We start from the raw sequence: 16,623 nt of genomic DNA, 5'->3' as shown, positions 1-16,623 counted from the left end.
ACCTATCTTGAACGCTGCCAATTAAGTTATATCGCTGGATCGCTGGAACTGGACGAATCTGCTGCTCGGCCTGTCATTCACGGGTTTGTGTCAACGGGCATGGAACGGTATGAGGTCTTGGCCAGCATATATTCCACCGTAGCACCGTGGCCAAAAAAGGAAGCAACTCTAATCATAAGCGTGACCTGAATAGAATGTCCATCTAATACATTTTTTACGAACCACCGATCTTATCCGGCTGCCTCCTACTGGGTGCTGGCAGCTGAGATGTTTTCGGTTTCAGTTCAATGATATCATTAAACCATCGGTTTTCATTCACCGTCGTCTATCTTGCCGATATCGGAATTTGGCCAAAACATGATGTTCGACCATCATTCGATAATGTTTACAAAGTAAGAGGATGTTTCCAATCGCGATCATTTGAAGTTTTTTTTCAGTAGAATTTGTTGGAGAAATTATTGATAAACAATCTTTGCAAATATTCTCCGCGCGAATAACAAGAAGTTGATACTTAACTACTCTATGCTATGCACATTGGTCAGTTGAATTATGAGTCTAAAAAATATAAATAGAACTAAAACGAACTAAAACAGGATTTGATTATGCCGATTCTTCTTCTTATTCTTCTTCTTTGGCACTACAACTTCAAAAGCCTCGGCTTAGACTTCATTTCTAGCTTTCTTTGACTTCATTTTACCCGGAGCCTGACATGACTACCTTCATGCTCTGCGCACTGGGAAGTGCTCTGGGAGAGGCTTGAACTCCGGTCCTGCCGTGCGGAATCCGGCGTCGACATTAATAAAAAATCAAATTGTTTACTTTTTAAAAGTTTAATTTGTCATTAAGACACACGTCATTTTTTTAATTTTTTTACGACTTAACCTCATTCGACCTCTGAACCTCATGAATTTCTTCACCGATTGCGTGATATTTTTGAACAAAAATTGTATGTAGATTATATAAAACAATATAACCGATAAGGTGCCCTTTCACGGTTTGGAGAAGGAAATGTCTCCAAACCATCGTGAATTGTACCAATATTTGTAATCTAGCTTTAAGCAATACGGCCAGGCCGTTCCTTATGAATAAAAATAAAATTAAAATAAAACAATATGGTTGGTTAAATGTGCAGCAGTACATTTGATAAGAATCTTTGCATTGTACGAAAATTGTACAGGATTTGCAAGTTTGTAATCAACCCTTTCCACCAAATTTTAATTTAATTTTGGCTTGGGCTCTGCCAAATTTCTCTCTGACCTATTGAGAAATTTAATGTTATTCACCTTAATGTAAGGCGAATTTTCTTAATTTAGAATATTTGAATGAAATATATGTCTACTAGTGGTCGAAATTGTGACCAAATCGGTTCAAAATGCTTCATAAAACATTAAATTAACAGCATGATTATATTTCTTTTTGTATAATTATGATGCATATGATATGATATGTTGAGGGTTCGGTAAGGCATGATATAAAGGAAATTTTACCGATTGATGCTCGTGATAGACAAGACATTAAGAAGGGGAGAAGGAGGCCACGCACGACCATAGATCTCCGAGATCCGCAATCGGAAACGGAAAACTTGGTGTCGAAGCGTCGGAATACACCCGAGATAAGGAGTCGTCTAACGTTATAGAAACTCATTTTGCCAGGACTTTGCCTGTAGGAGGAAATGTCTCCCAACTGAAGTTTAAAAATGAATTATTTATAACTTCTTTATGGATAAAAAATATTATGCTTAGAGATTGTAAAATTTTGTTTCCATCCACGTACTTTAACTTAATTTTTATCCATCTTTTCATTTGATGTTTGATATCGTCTATCAACTATGGCCACTAAATACGTCGGTCTATATGGAGGCTTTTTCTTCTGCTAAGCCTAACGACTTGTGTGATCATGCCGGTCGCGATATGGCTGTCTAGGCTTATTGACACAACGTAGTGGGATAGGCAGTCCTCACTACGCAGGAACGCTTCGGTTGTGTTTCGATTCAACGGATCGCCTTCATGAGCGCTACGTCGGGGAAACTATTGAAATTTATCAATTGTTATTTATGAAAGATAAAAGTGAAACACCAGTTAAATCCTTGCATTTATCCAAAAATGTCTCCTATGCAACGCCTTAGGGTTTTTTTACCATTAGACAAGGAATCTGATTGATAGCCAGTTTTTGTTTTACAATGAGCCACTTTAAATTATTTTTCGTCAGAATTACCAACCAAATTACCAACAATTAACGTCTTTTCTAATTCTCAAATGTGTTCTTATGAAATGCTTTTACATAACGATACAATTACATAAATCAATAAATAAATAAATAAAATAAACATCATCAAACATGAATATAAGTTTGTTGCGATAACTCTTAAACTGGTTGAAAAGTGTTGCTTCCTCACCAAACATAGCCTATTTCTCACTCGAAACAGTTATACATAAGTTTGTCTGTTGGTCCCTTTTTGTCGCCCCCTTATTAATTCATCTGCTTAATCTCAACGGGAAGAATGTCGTAAAGAACCATCCCTGACATTTGCTACACATTACATACCATCTTTATGTGTAGTACGGTGCTTCTCATACTCAGTTAATTATGCCATATCTGCTGTCGGATCGCCATTATAAATGGAGCAATACGCAATGTGAATGATACGCTAAATGCGGTAGTTAATGCGCCTCTGAAAAACGGCACTTTGTAGAAAAGCTGCTGCTAGCTTTAGCTTTAGTCCAAGGCAGCCATCTTCAATATTTGTATCAACATTCGCAACCAACATGTACAATTGATAGATACGATATTTTACGATAATAGTAATGGGAGCATTTGCGGTATGTTCATATTTCTCGAATAATTCGATAATATACTACTGTGTTCCGCGTAGGGCTGATTGCATTTTTGCCGTTTGCATCACTATCCAATATGACCGTTTTAAGCGTTTTAAGTGGGCAACTAGCAAGACATCGATTAACGTCAGATTAATTCCAATAAGTGGGCACAAGCTAATAACTGGATTGGTACAGTGTGAACAATTCTCAGAGCAATCTTTCCCCTGCAAACGTACGGGTTCGCTATCCTAACTTACCTGTTAAGTGGTATGAAGTGCTACTTTGTACGGAGAATAAATAGTTTAACCTGTAAATATGCGATACGGTTAACTAGAATGACCCAAGCTTAAAATTGGTCTGCTGGCTTGTTTATTCACAAGATCTTAACTTGGCTTTCGATATCATTTTGAGTGTGGTTCTCACGTTCTCCCTTTCTCTCTCTCTCTCTCTCTCTCTCTCTCTCTCTCTCTCTCTCTCGCTGTAACTTATCCTTAATTAATTATCGAGCAAGTCTATCAAAGCATACACCAACCAAACCACAAAACAAAACACCAAAAACCCCTGCGCACTGTATATCGCTTCAATATCGGAATGTGTCATCATCGAAATTGCACTTATCACACCTCGCCTGCCGTATGTGACACAAACACACACCGAGACATATATCCGATTTTGGAAATGGAACTCTGCCACGGGTTTTTTTTTTTCCTCTCGCCCGGTTGGACATTCACCTATTTCGATGTATGATCGTGGGTATAATAAAATTTGGTAAACTATTGGAGTAATGAAGGTAAATTTATTCATAAATATCAACCTGCCCTGCCATGTCGACGCTTTCAGTCACGTTTCTTGCTCGGCCCCGCATCGGATGCCGATACACCCGCGGACACATCCGTGTAACGTGTGAGATGAAATCGATCGGTGGTCACCTTTCAAGTCGTTCGATCTCGTATCGCTCGACAAAAATTGATTATCATTCGTATTTCCATAAATTTCCATCACGCGCGTCATCCGCGGACGGACGGAATTGGAAGAAAACTTCAACGTTCGAGCCCCGGCGACGTTTGGCGACGACGCAAGGTGATGCGGTTCGCGGGCTCGCTGACATCGGTGTAACCCGTGGAATCGGTAATTTAATCCTAAATAGCAGCAATTTAATAATGAAAATGAATCGTAAAACCTGCAGCGGAATTTTAAAACACAATTCCTTCGGACAGCAAATGGTCTCATTTAGGTGCTCTTAAACAAACACGGAAACTTCGTTTCATTTTCGAGGATTTTGGGGGCCATATCCAGTGAGGCCAAGCCTTTTTTGATCCAGTATAGAGGAATCGGACACCAAGCGCTGGCGGGTGACAATAACAACTCCTCTGTAGCTGTGAATGCCTATCACACCGTATGCAAAGCAAGCTTGGTGCGAGCTTTCGGGGTCCATCTCCAAGAACTCTTTCGTGCGACGTACGAATATGAACTGATTTTGATCGTCTCCCTTTGAGCAGATCGATGGACAGACAAATATCGTTTCGTTGAAGATGAAGATCACACGCATCACAGAATCTTGCAAACATTCGCAAATACAATTCCCTGCTAACGGATACTCACACACTTCAGATAAAACGAGATTACCTTAGCTATTTATTCGATATCAACTTTCAAAACGGATCGAAATGCTAAATTATCCATCGGTGGAAACGAAACGAGAAATATGTCCCGCGACACCGCAACTTCATCCCCGTTGCTTCATTGACAGCCTCCACCCTCGCGCACTCGATCGCGGGAACTGAATACTGTACCCTGTTGAAACACAATTTATAAATTGCCATCGATAGGAAAATTATACATCCCTTGCAGGCAGGTATAGCACACAATTCACACAGGTTTCATCTTCATCGATCGCCAAGATAAAGCCCAGCCTCTGCCTCAAACGGATGACGACAACTCTGGGCAATAGACGGCAATAGAGCCAGTCCGGCCCTGCCCAGCCCAATCTTCCATTGGTTGGGTATGGTCCACGTATGGTTCCCAGAGGACCCCCGGGTGCACCAAGTGTGCATCGCCAGGGTCGAGCTCCCAACGGCAAGCGACTCCGTTTGCAAGACATTGTAAACGATGGTGACCTAAAGCGTCTCGCGTTCTGCCCCGAACCGCCATAGTGCCCTCCCGTTTTGGCAGACCAGCACTGTGGCAATGTTTAGCATCATTGTTATTACCGCTGGTTTCATTCCACAAATTAACTCGTATTCTTGCACTGCACAACCGCTGCACCACCACCACCTGATAGCTTATTGCCGAGAGTTGCAGCAGGCCACAGGTCGGTTCGCTTTCGCCGGACGGTCGGCTGCTTTCTCGTCGTATTCGTCGTAGCCGCCGACAGACCTATCCTAATATCATTATCTGATGTTTTCTGTTTTATTATCCAATTCATTTCTCGGCGCTTGAAAGTAGCTTCTTCCTTTCAAGTTCGATCAGAGCACTACCACTAATCTCTGGAACGGTGCGCGAAAACGTACCATTCCCTGGCTCATTACGTTTTACTCTGCGCAATCTGCTTTGGTTCCGTACTCGTCTCATGCATGCAATTCATTGCTTGTGGGTCACAAGAAAAGCGGGGAAAGAAACAACACCGGCCATAGGTTTGTCCTTCGATCTTCGGTGGGACAATCAACTATTTTTGGAGTCCTCTCGCAGCTACAAAAGACCTATCGAGTTCTTTCGATTAAATTTGTTTGAATGTGACCCAAACTCAGCAATATCACACCTGCTAAAATTGATATTGAAGCATAAAAAATGTTACTCATCATCGGAACACGAAAAGATCCTCCAACACAATCACACTTGATTGCCCCTAGAATGGGAGATATTGGTGAAATCGCTTCAAATTAGCATGACTGCTTAAATTCGATCACCATGAAAGCATGACATCACATGACAAACATCAGCATAGAATTAAGCATGCATGTTCTTAAGCCGTCATAATTTGCTTCTTAAACCCAAAACAGTTCTTGTGACGGGGACGTCGAGAGCCGAGACCCTTCTTAGACTCTTGTGACAGACATATGCTTGGGTTTCTGGGGGGAAACAAAAAATGAAACGAACATAAAAATCGCGTTAAAGCTACCAGCGAGCCGAGAGCTCTCGTTTTTGTGATCTGTTCATCTCCTCCCGGTGCTGATCATTTCAAACTGGTTCTGCCCCGTGCTTCGTTGATCCGTGATCGAACTCTGATGATCATTTAAGTCGATCGTCGACCGATTGGTTTCCTGCTTGTATAAATCATCATTTTAACGACGCGGTTATCTCACCTGCTTTGAAACCTTCCGGCTAAATACCTTTTACCGCCAATGTCGCCCGGGCCAATGTCGGGCCTGATTGGTGTGCATAATATTTGAAGGAACAGACTTGCCATAACCGAACTATCGTCCCAATCGTCCAATCACTCCAGATAGATTCCAAATTAAAAACGATTTTAACGGCTGTCCAACTGTTGTCCTCCGGCTCTGGGCCCATCGTACGATTTTCGATTCGAGCGGGACAGAAAACCAATAAATCTTCTCCGTTTTGATGACGAAACCCGGGTCGGTCCGAATCGTCCACCAGCGCCCCATCAGCGCCCACCACCGCCGAAAGTTATGAACAGCAGGACGAACATTCGCTGGCCGCGATCATTATCAGGACCGTAGAATATAGTGATCAACATCGGGACCGAAAACTATCCCTAACGAAACTCATCACTGCTGAGCATATTGGTCGTGAAAATAAAATCACCACTAAACAGTGATTTATTAACAGGCCATTCAAAGTAGGTTCTTTACACCGGTAGATATTTGGGGAAATTACAATGACTAAGTTCGATGGTAGGAAGGTATGTTGGCAAGTTGAATCTTTTGCCCATGGCAGCAGTCTAGCCTTTCGAGCATTAAATTTCAGTAAAGACATTTGGAAATCTTTGGATGGAGCAGAGCTATACAGTTTTTACTCAGAAATATGCGTATCCACGCATATTATTTTAACTAACAAGCGGGCATTTCTTTACTTAATTTTACTAATAGTATGGTCAGAGTCGTGCGTACAGAGAAGCGCTCCTGTCTTGTGAAGACTGGCGCTGCTATCGCCTTTGGCGCCTGACCTCCGGCGAAACAAACAAAACAAAAATTATATGCTTAACCTATACATTCTAACAATTGTCTTCAGAGAATATTAGCGGTTTGACCATAGGAGAAACGAATTTGTTTTGCTACCATCGATTTATTGTTGGGCCTCTAAGGAAATGCCGTGCACTAAGACCTTTTGGCGCGGTTGCCGGACGTTCGCCAGTGCTATTTTGATTTGTATTTGTCTACATTAATCTTCAGAATTAATCTTCAGAATATTTATCGTTCGACTCTACGTGATAATTTGGGGCCCGAAGGGTTTCTGGAATTAGGAAAATTAGTTTGTCCTAAGGAAAATTACTGACTACAGAAAGTAAAAACTGATACCTCTGAGTCACTTTTGTCTTGGGTCATTTCCTGCAATTTAAGTTGCTTGTAAGACTCCCTTCATACGGCAGAATCGCAGTTTTATTGACACAGTAAAAAATATCGAAAATTTAAACATATTTCATAAGTATTCTGTAACACGATTCCCATTTTCGTAAGATCTTAACGCTAGCTGTAAATTAACTAAACATCTAAAACATAAGAAATGCGATTTATGATTCGAAATTAATAATTTTGGTCCGTAAAACATTAAGTCCTTCACTGATTCACGCAGATCACTATCTATAGGCTATCGACTGTATCTCCATTATAATGTAATGTAAAAACCCCAACTAAGGACATGACTCTGAGGATACCAATAATAAGTATACTTTTTGGAGTCATGTGTGGTACATTGGAACTCCAATTAATCGGTCAAACCCAACTTTTCACTCACACACGCTTATTGATTACCTTTTTCCCAATCTCATGCATCCCAACGCAGCAGCATCACAGTGCTCACATCGAAGCACATACGCCTTTACTCTCTCCCTTTCTCGATTCTGGGAAAGCTGCACAAATCTAATAAAACTAGCCGTTTCACTTGCAGGCCGCCGCCGCCGACACGAAAGCACCATCGCGAAACTCCTCGAGAAAGGTGCATCTTTACCGTGCCATTGTTCTTCCGAACCGAGGCAAATACCGTTGCACGTCGCCAGCAACGCCTTCGGATCGGATAGATCTTAACCTGCAACGCTGCAGCCATCCTCGCGTTCACCACCAAACCCTAGTCACGGGCTTGCACTCCGCTTTATGGTAATTGAGTTATGTTTGATATTGAGGATAGATTAGGCACAGAATGGGCTAGCGGTACAAATTGAGACCCGGCCGGTCAGCACCAGCAGCAGCAGCAGCATCAGCAGCATCAGCAACAGCGCCAGGTCCTTTCCAGTGGTAACACAATGCACATTCCCAAGATTTACCTTTCCCACATTGCAATCACACGGTCGCAATCACAATTCACACGGGCGAAAGCAGCAGATAAGTCAGCGAATGCACCACGTAAACACCTGATCATATCGTTTGCGAAGGGTGGCCCCGGCCAGATATACCTGGCGGATCCGGTCGACCACAATCGGTCGAGTGTGTGGAATGTGACCAAAAGAGATCTCGTTTGATCGCCACCCTTTCCGGGACAATATTTGCACCAGCAAGAGGATGCACTTCAGCAGCAGTTTCCCTGTGCAATATGACTGAGCGCCACACTCAGGCTCAGGCGACCAGGAATGTTCCTTTTGACATTCATCCCGGTGTGCTTCCGTTTCGCATAAAGAGCACCACGTTTCCTCTGCCCAGACGAACTAGAAATTTTCCGGTGCAATCATTATCATTATCAAACGCTCCTTTCTACGCTGCCAGCTATTTGAAGTCTGCGTTTGAAGTTCCTATTGCTGCCTCAACCATCCTTTAAACACAGTCGAAAGGAATCACCAAAATACTGGTCAATTTCCGTGATACTTATCGGGGCCCGTGCATGCCAAGCGCCGATAAACCTAAATGAAAGCGCTGAATGGACGCGCGCGTCTAACCTTTTGTGCCACGGTCCTGCTTGGCGTACGATACCGTGATTTTGTCGCGATTACATCCCCACCCCACCGAACGGCTTTGCCATTGGAAGGGTCTCGCACCGCAGCCCTTCGCACCAAAGTTAGTCGCGTCTGATTTCCTCGTTGCGAGAGTTATTTTCGGCATTGCCCCAACCCGGCGCTGCCCACAACAATCTTTATTGATTCGCGAACGAATCTAGTGGTCCCAAATGGGCCAATGCTTCCTTCTTCCTTGCAGCTGTCCCGGGGAGTAAAATACAGAGCGAAAGCTCAATTGTGATCCATTGTTTCGAGCCTCTTTTTGTGTGCGCGCGCGAGAACGTGTGTTGCCGATGGCTCGCTGCACCGGCTGCAATGCTGCGGATGCTTTAGACAATTGGGCTCTAAACTGATGATCTATAATTTATGTGCTATTTACTCTGCACGGGCATGGGGGCTCTGGAGGTGGCGGTGGTGGTGGTGGGATCGCAGGCGTTCGATAGGCAACTGCCGTCGCCAGCCACCAATCGATCTTGCTCGATTACGAGCAACGAGGCTGTACTTTTGACTGCATCGAATGGAGTAGGAACAGCAACAGAAAAAAGAGCAAACGACGAACGCGAATGAAAACAGGATCATGGGAAAATAATCAATAGCCGTCGATTATGTCAACGATAATCCACCGTACCGTTCCAAACGATGATTTGTTTAGCACCGTACTGGTTCAAATTTAGTCGTGTAATTTATTACCATTCACGTGACAGGGCTCATACACCGAAATGTCATCTCTATATTGCCTGATTGCCAACTCGGCAGACAATATATCATTACAGCGAGAGCGCGTTAGGCAGTTGGTCTTACGCATCCAGTCTCTAATTATGAGAAATATGGGATTTTTTTAGCAGTGACCTCCGAACTTTTTTTTCCAAAAACTAGACGAATAGACTGGAAGCTTAAAATAGTTTACTGATGATAAATACACTGAGCAAAATAAGAATAGTACCATGTTTTTTGGGAATATTTTCTACAACTATAAACATAAGTTCGCTTTGTAGCAACAGTCCGAATGCTGTATCTTCAATTCTAAATAACGATAAAGGTCTAAGAAAATCATGCTCTAGACATATCTTTAACAGAAAGTTCTCCTCCAATCACGTCCCAAAAATGTATAGTTTTTGAAAAATTCCTATAATTGTGGCCGTAGGAGTAGCTGAACTATGGTGCAGTAGAAGCCGATATTTGTAGAAAATAAGTGTACTGCAAGAGTCCAGCATCCTTAACTCGTGTATAATTTCCATGTCACGTGACCACAAGACATGTGCTTCATATTCTGTCAAGCAACGGATCGAACTCTTAGTGCGGTGTTGGAGTCTCGGTCAGAGCGTCATAACTCGAAGCAGTTCATCCTTTATAGATGAATGTAAATATATGCATTTTTAAGATGAAATTATGTTCCACCTGGATGATTTAGATACTTGGCAACACTTTGGGTAAGATCAGCGTGAGGAGCACGTTTCTGATATCTGTCTGTCTGCTATTGATGCTGGTAAACTGATAGTTTGGGGCCATAATGTGAAGCCATAATTGTCTTAGACGTTCCGTTTTTGTAAGATCTACAATTAAATACGCCTGCATTATTTGGACCACTTCGCAACAATACCGAGCTGCCCGACTTGTATATAAAATTCTCAATATATTAGGAAAAAATTCTCCTCCACTTAATTATCTGCTACCATGGTCCCGTTAGGTTTCATATCCTTCTAACCGTTCTAGGTGCCTTTTATAAAGACTATAATCTCTTCAACATATATGAATAACGACTTGTATTTGTTTTCTTTCTTAAGCTAAAAAGCGGATTAATTGATGCCCCGTACATACCTGGTAAAATTAAACTATCAGACTCCTAACAGATTCTTAAAACCCCTACCGCTATTTAAAGAGGAATATAGGAATGGGGTAGTTCAAATCCCATCCAGACCGTCTCCCGGTACGTAGGGCTGACTACTTTACTACGGACAAATTTAAGACACAGAAAGCCAGAAATGGCAGGTCGAGAGCTCTAGAGGTTGTAGTGACAAGGAAGAAAAAAAAAGACAGGAATCTTATACAAAATATGCGAATAGTTATGAAGGTCGCACAAAGCTAGATAACTTAATATAAATAAATAAATAATCGATCTTAACAATCTAAACTAAAAACAAAAATCGGTAGGTAAATTTAAAGAGGTGGGGGGGGGGGGGTGTTGCCTAAAGGTCTAAAAACCATGGTGGTGCAACTCTTATTTCGCTTAGTATCTACTATTTAAAAAAAAACGTATAAGCACTTCCCCAACTAAGCCCACCTTTAGCCATCCAGACTTTTGCCTGTTACAGTTAAGCCAAATGTTGGCGAGCATTTTGTACCGAGGCGGCGCACCGCAACATTCCGAGCGCCGGAGCCTAGCTAGCTGGTGCATGTGAATAAATATTTATGAAGCGCGCGCATTACTACTTTGCTTCGCGCGCGACCATTCGGTTCGGTGATGTGCGCCTTCCCATCCGTGGCAAGGTAAAAGTCACAAGACGAATGGCAGGTCCTCCCGGTTGCGTCCCCGTGCTCGTAAAGAAAAGCGTCCCGGAAAAGGGTGTTTATAAATATGGGCACACAAGTTCGAGGTCATTTTAATAGTGACCTTTGCTGCATGTGAGTGTCAGTCGTTTTTCTCTCCTGAGAGCATCATTGCCTGGAGGGCCGTAAAAGCCTGACCGACCGGACGGACCCTCGTGAATAATGCCAATTGCGGCAGAGTCAAGCCCGTTCGCCGGCCTGTCCTGTCCGCAGCAGCATCGCACGCCAGCGAACACCCACGGTCGAATGTATCACTGGGCACTGGGTATTTTGCTACAAAGAACTGCGAAATCACACACACACTGCCCGGGGAAAGTGCGTAGCTGCTCTGGCAGTATGGGAAGTAGTATTGCAGCGCGATAATATTGACTACCCTTTAACACCTGCATTCGTAATTGACCGAAGATGGTACACGGTCGGTCGGTCGCTCGGTCACTCGCTAGCTAATTCCGTATCCGATTCCTACACTGATATCTTGCGCTCGATAAGCCGGGCCGCGATCGAGTACGAGGGAGTGCCATACCAGAATCTCGTTGGAATCTCCCCCTTGTGTCGAGGTTTGATGGTAGGCAGGAAGGAATTAGATATGACAAGTCGTTTATAACTGTTTAATGGTTGTTTTCGCACACACGCGCGGAAAGCAAACAGCCATGTTTGCCAACGCTTCATATCTTGGGAATCCACGAAACGAGAGAATCAGCAATGCATCAACTATCGAAGAATCACTTTTAATTATTTAACCTTGTGTGCAAAGCACCGGGAATGTCATAGGAGTAATAGGAATGATATTTTCTAATTAACTCTTTTACTCTTCCCAAGCAACGTATCTATTCAAAGCGTCTAGAGAAGCGATTGTTTCCCGTCAAAAATAAAATAGAAAATAGGACAAGGGCCACTTGTTTCCCCGTCCTATTTTTCCTGCTTCCCAGTCAAAAGATCGGATGGGCGCCCAATCTCTTTCTAATCAATTTGCGTTTCCTATTTTCTATTTTATCTATAATTTCTTGCTAGTCAAAGGACTTGATAAGCTCCCAATAACCCCTATGATCCAACGAGTTGAACATATTAAATAAATATTACGTACAGGTGTATAAGCATACAATTATGTGTTTACTATAACCTCAAGAGGTCTTGGTCTTTTTTCTCTATACCACGTAGCCAGGGCGAATTAAAACATAAACAAACTAAGACGATGCTTGGAGCCCCGAGCAGGAAAAAGCCTGAGGATCTGAGAGGTTAATTGATAATTAATTAAGTGAGTTGTTTTAAGTAGGGCGTTAACATTTGAAGCGGAGCAAATTAAGTCGTATGACAATAAAATGACGTATTGCTTCAAATGCCTCTAAAGCAAAAAATAAAAAAAAAATTGATTTTGAATAGGCAGATTATCGAAAAAAATTGATTTTAGTCCTTTTGTCAATACATCAAGTACTCTTCTTCCCAAATCCATTCCACATCGTTATATCCAGCAAGATCATACAGTGTGATGTAGTGTAATGGTTATTCTTATTTTTGAGTGTTTATGGCTTTCTCCGAAATATTGGTAAATGTGGACAAATTTTACAAATTTTACGAAAGCTCATGCTAATCGTAAAATTAAAATAAATCAAATTATGCAATACACTAAATACTGTTTCACTTCTTTTTAGCTAAAAGACCAGCGGCCGTATTTTGGATAATAATGGCAGTTGAATAGTCAGTCCTCATTATGATAGGAAATAGTCCGGATGGGATTTGATCCCGAGTCCTACCGGCCTTCGTTCACGGGCCCTAACTATGTTATAGAAAAATGAAATGAAAAGAAAAAATGAAAAAAAATCATTTGTGTTGTGATATTTGGGGCTCGCAAGATTCGTAGGTCCAATTCCTAGAAAGATTCGATTGGGATTGGATCCTAAATGACGGATTCAAATCCAATTCGTATTCAATAAGAATTAGGATTGATCGGAGTTTGATAGGGATATGATTTAGATATAATTGAGTTTTGATCAGAATTTGAGAGAAATTGATAACTGTGACTGGGTTGGAACCTGTAAGTAATACTGTTATTTGATTTCACCATCCTTGGAGGTTGGAAGCTCAATCTTGGTTGAGGTTGAGTTAGTCAGTTGAGCGAAGTGTGGCACGAAAAGTTAAGGATTAAAGAAAATAATAAGCCTGAAAGAACCATCACCAACCAACCAAACTTCAAGCAAAAACTTCGTGTATCCATTTTCAGTCAGTTAAATAATGTTACGTCTTATTATTGGAGACCTTTCGAACAATCCCATCCTAGAAGAAGATAGTGAATAATTTTAAAAAATATAAAAGAATGCTCCTATCATGCGTCAATACAGCAAAAACATCTCTTAATATTGTACATATTTCTCTTGGCTCTAAAACTCGTAAAAACACCGAAGCTGTTTAGACAATACAAGGAAGAGGCTTGTCTGTATCTGTACGAATTCTTGATCAATTATCAACTTTATCGAGCTGTGTCGGACTCAATAATATAATTCCCATTATAGTACCCGCTAATGCGTAGAGTAACCTTTCCCATACGAACCAATAACTGTTCCACGGTAGCTTCGAACCCGATGAAGAGAAAGCATCAGATGCGATGCGCACAGCAATCGCTTTCGGCTGGCAAAATGCAATGCTACCGTACCGTTTGTCCTGGTTCATAAGGTCAACCCTACGATCTAGTCATCTCCTGTCAGGAGCTGCATAAGAATGCGGTTCCCGGTTAAAATTCTTCAGCAGCAAACCACGGCTGCCACCATCATGCATGCGTTGCACCGTCATCGGCCACCATATCTACCGGTCGCGCAGCGTAGACGCCGCTGAACTTACGCAGCAACCGCATTGCTCCAACAAAAGCTAATACCCATATAATGACAAGGACTTAATTTTATTAGCATCGATCATCCGGCTGCTGGCGGCGCAATGCAATGCGCATCTGGTTGCAGCCGGAGACCTCGCACGGGGTTTGCCCGCGATTCGGAGACCGAGCATTTGCGCGTTGGAATTGTTTTGAATGCAGGTCCATCCACCACACACCGGGCCCTCGTTGTGCCGGTCCAGACCTAATTCTCGCTGGCCGGGTGTATGTTTCGCTGTACCAGCTACACACACACACAGACACACACAACACCCGGGAAAGCATTCCAAAACTGATGAATGATTTATTGGCTCCGCAGGTCGATGCCGGAGAGAATCGGACGGACCGGCTGGGCTACTGTCGGATTGTCGGCCCGCGAACGTGGAACACTCCGGCGTGCCTGAAATATTTCTGTCGACAATCGTATCTCCCGACCTGCGAGGTTTCGCGAGCCGTTTTGCCGCAATTTTCCAAACACTGTACACCAGCGCAAGCCCGCTGCTTTTGATGAGGTTGCGTACATCTCGCGTACATATTGAGTGCATGCCCTGCAAACGGTTACGCGAAATGTACAGCCCCGGTTACGGTGGTTCCGTGGTGCAGAAACTTATGAAGGGCATTCCTTTTGATGGATAACTTTCGTTATGATATTAATCTCCACTGCCAGGGAGAGATTAGCGCAAGACGCGCAAAGGGACATAATTAATAGGCTTAATTCTGCGGATCATAGTGCACGACTCGTGTCATTTTTACCGATCTTGCCCATCACACTCCCGGTCGGATGGAGCTGCCGCGGCAGTGAGGCGCGACATATTGGGACGGATGGAACGATGGCTAAATGGTCAATTGGATGGATGGATGTATGGATGGATGGATGGATGAACTACAAAGCGCCCAACCGTGGTCCAGCCGGCCCAGCCACGGCAGTTTAACAGAAGCGGACCAAGAGACAGGGATCGAGTGGAACTGCATGCTTCAGAATGTCGATCTATCTTACCGATCGGTAGCACGGCCAATCCGCAAATATCCCATGGAGCAAATATTTCATGGGGGCTTTTCCACCCTGATACTGGCACAGCATGGCACACGGGTCCATGCCCCGTCCCCGGCCCCGGCTCGCCTGTGCATTCTTGCGAACCAGCAGGATGATTGCATTATTAGTGCACTCCGGTGCAGCAGTTTCTTTCTCCGACGATCGACCGTTTTCGCTCGTCGCCTTACCTTTTCACCGGGCTGCTTGTTTTCGCGTCTGCTTCTTCTTCATTCTCGGCTCGGCTGGCAGTGGGAAGCGCAAGCTGAGCGCAAATCGTCATGCCCGGAGCAGGGATAGTGTCGGCAAAAAACGTGAATGATTGGCATATCGATCAATTTCTGATTTTAATGCACTTTAATGGGTTCATCTCGAGCAGCAGTGAGCAGCAGTGAGCGAGTATTTTGTTTAACGCAACGTTAAAGCAGTACCGTTTGGAAAGTTGGAGTTACAGTGTAGTATTTTTTTCTTTTTTGTTGTTGGTTTGTTTATGGCTTAGACTATTAAGGTGTGAATGCTATCTAATTGTAGGGGAAAAATGATCAGTAACGATAGCGATCACGTAATCATCACACCGATACAAGACTGTTTCTTTGGCATTACAACCTCGAGAGGTACTTTGCGTACCCATTTTGGTATCTTGGCGCTTAATTTTTACATAGTCAGCCCTGTAAGTGGAAAGCGGTCCGGTGACCGATACGACAGCGACGTCGGTGTTCGCACGGTAGGAGTATGAATCCCATCCTGATCGCTTCCTCGTAAACAGGATTGACTATCTTACTACAAGTAAAATCAAGTCAAGGAATGCTCGAAATGACAGGCCAAGACCTCTTGAGGTTGTAGTGTCAAAGAAGAAGAAGTCCTGTGCGTACTAGAAGACGGTTCTGATGGGAAGCCTGGTTCCGTCGTCTACAAACTATCGCCAGACCAGGCATAGATATTTCAACAGTATAATTTTCATAATTTTAATGGAAAGTAGTAGCGTCCAATAACAGATGTACAAACCAATGTATCAAATTGTTTTACCGAAATCGATCGATCTAACGATTGGACTACCTCAATCAAATTGGATAAAGCTTCTCTGTCATTAGTTCACAAGTGTAAGAATTGCTGAGGGTATTGCAATAAGCACGCTGAAATATGGAGGAGAATTTTTGTTCCAGACCGATTCCAGGCCCCAATCAACAGCTCCAGAAGCCTCTAGTAAACCAGTAACTACAGTATGGAAAGATAAAAGGTCTCATATTGACTCAGTAGCAGTACAAAA

The sequence above is a fragment of the Anopheles stephensi genome, chromosome 2 (assembly GCF_013141755.1).
Source record: "Anopheles stephensi strain Indian chromosome 2, UCI_ANSTEP_V1.0, whole genome shotgun sequence".
Taxonomy (NCBI): domain Eukaryota; kingdom Metazoa; phylum Arthropoda; class Insecta; order Diptera; family Culicidae; genus Anopheles; species Anopheles stephensi.
This window is presented reverse-complemented; position numbering follows the sequence as displayed.